This window comes from Mus caroli, chromosome 15, assembly GCF_900094665.2.
Source record: "Mus caroli chromosome 15, CAROLI_EIJ_v1.1, whole genome shotgun sequence".
In the NCBI taxonomy this organism is placed as follows: domain Eukaryota; kingdom Metazoa; phylum Chordata; class Mammalia; order Rodentia; family Muridae; genus Mus; species Mus caroli.
This window is the reverse complement of record NC_034584.1, coordinates 52,499,618-52,502,390: the sequence shown is the minus strand read 5'-3', so window position 1 is coordinate 52,502,390 and position 2,773 is coordinate 52,499,618. Positions and strand designations below refer to the sequence as shown.

General features: G+C 41.9%; 1 pseudogene; it reads right to left on the bottom strand.

Moving 5' to 3' along the window:
• Positions 1–709: 709 nt before the first annotated feature.
• Positions 710–1,775, bottom strand: LOC110310659 (annotated as a pseudogene).
• Positions 1,776–2,773: the final 998 nt, after the last annotated feature.

The following is a 2,773-nucleotide window of genomic DNA, read 5'->3' as shown; positions in this document are numbered from 1 at the left end:
TGTCAAGCTGACAACAGAATCTAACTGTGACATCCACAGACACAATAGGATGTGGACAGTTCCTCACTAGGGCTCTCTTCTGAAGTGACCCTACGTTGTGCCCAATTTACAATTAAAACTAGCCATTGCAGCTGCAGTAGATAATTGTGTGAAGGTTTTGTGTGAGCATAACCTTTCATTTCCCCAGAATAAAGGCCCAGGGCTGCCAGTGCTGGGTCACATGTTAACCGTGTCTTTAGTTTTGGCAAACTCACCTTTCCAAAGTGGCTGTCCTAAATTTCTACCAGTAACATTGGAATGGTTGTTTTTCGTCCTTTCCAGCATTTAGCGTTGTCGCTAATTTTTTGTGTGAGTGTTCTAAAATGTCTGTAGTGCCCTTTCCTGGTGGGTTTCTTTTTTTTTTTTTAAGTGAATATACAATTTTATTTATCATTCAAACTTCATTAAGACATGTGCAATATGGCAATTTTACTGGGGGTTAACCCTACCTAGGATGATTGCTTGCTGAGGCTTAGCAACAGGGTCCAGTTCACACTTAGCACTAATTAAATACTTTATTNAATAAATACAATACCAACAAAATGCATTCAAATTTTCTCTAAAAAAAGAAATCACTTTAAAGGCCTTTCTAGTCAGGCTAATGACAAACACAATAAAGGCAGATATGCTAGTTTAACATAATTGGCTGATTTTATACAGCACTTATATCTTTTAGTCCACAAGTATATTATTAAATGATAGANAACATCTAATACAACCATTTCTACATAACTAGTAAATGAATTTCTAAGAAAAAAAGATTTTACAGACCCCATCTTTATACCCACCCCCAACAGTCTAACTCTAAAGAGGATAAAGCCAATGCCTTTCCTCACAAGAGCTCAGGACTAAAGTCGCTTTGCTATCAGAATCTGTATTTGTGATCCGTTATGAGCATTGAGACAAGATTCAAATATTCTCAAAGAAGCACAATGCACGTTGTGATCGCCTATTCAGCAACAGCGAGCACTGCATTCAAAACTATCTCATCCCAGGAATTAAATTAGGTCAGCCACATTCATGGGCATTTCCTCCACTGTAGTATTGTAGAAAGTCTCAATGTCACGAAGAATCCTCTTGTCTTCTTCAGTAACAAAGTTTATAGCCACACCTTTCCTCCCAAATCGACCCCCTCTGCCAATTCGACTCGCTCTTTATTCAAACAGTGTGCTGTTTCGCTTATGATTCCACGTCCTAAATTACGTCAACGCCGTTTCTGAGTGCCATCTTGTCATCAACTGCCGCTATCGACTCCTGTGAATATAGTTTTCACGATTGGTAGGTAGATCGTAGTTTATAACCAAGGACACTTGTTGCACGTCAATCCCACGAGCCAACAAGTCAGTAGTGATCAGAACACGGCTTGACCCTGATCGGAATTCCCTCATGATGACATCTCTTTCCTTCTGGTCCATGTCACCATGCAGAGCAGAAACTGTGAAGTCCCTGGCATGCATTTTCTCCGTGAGCCAGTCCACCTTGCGCCTTGTATTGAGAAAAATAACTGCTTGTGTGATAGTCAAAGTCTCATACAAGTCACAAAGAGTGTCCAGCTTCCACTCCTCTCGGTCAACATTAATATAAAATTGTTTAATTCCTTCAAGGGTCAATTCTTCCTTCTTCACCAGGATTCGAATTGGATCTCTCATGAATTTCTTGGTCACTTCTAGCACATCAGTTGGCATTGTGGCAGAAAGCAACACAACCTTTAAAAAATAAATACTTGTCTTTAGTTGTCTTTAGTTTAAAAAATAAATACTTGTCCGTTTAGTTTGTATAATCTTTTAGCAAACGCTAGAGGGAAAAATGTTTGAAACCAAGCGTCTCTGCCTTAGCATGGTAGAGCTAGGCAGAGATAATAATGTATCAAGTGCTTTAAGCAGCCTGGTGGGTTTCATTTGCGCTTCCTAAACGGCCAGTTGTGCTGAATGTGTTTCCACGAAGGCACTGCATAAATGTGTAATGGAGGATGGCTGCTCAGTTGGACCTGAGATAGTGAACGTTCTGCAAGCTCTGCCAGGTTTTCTGAGCCTCCAGCTGATGATGGGGGTTTGGGACCAAATGAATGCACAGAGGCTGCCACACACTGGAGGGTTAATTGTCCCATTGCTAGCCCTCCCCACTTCAAAAGCAATGTCTTCTACTCAAGACTGACTGGCACCCTGATTGACTGATGGGTTGGTGCCTGGTGTTGTTAATTCTAGCTAGAAAGTGGCTGTAATTTTAGGTTCGGGAACATTCTGATTTACATAGCTAAAAAAGAAATCTCTTTCTTGTTTTCATTTTAAGCTTCGTTTATATAAGGAAGCAGCTGATGGGTGTTACATTGTCAAGCAGACAGGCTACTGTTTACTGCAGAAAGCCTGCAAGACATTGAACGGGACAGTGTCCAAGGTGATTTCATGCATTCTGTCACTGCGAGAACTAAAGATGGAGACATTTTTCAATGGTACCAAAGGGTAAGCCTCCTTTGGCTGCAACCTCAAAGCACCCGGCTTTCATGTTACTCCTCTCTTCTCTCGGAAAAGTTCTGCACACCCAGCTGATTAATGGTTTCTGCAAAGCCTTTGTTGAAGTGAGGAAACCGCAGGCTTTGCAGGATTGCTGTCCAGGGCTAGAGACTGGAACTAGGATAGGACTCAGAGGCCCCCTAGAGGCTGCTGCAGACAACAGACACACGGCTCCATTAACACACAACACACAGGGATGGGCTCCAGGTTCTGGACTGAAGGGG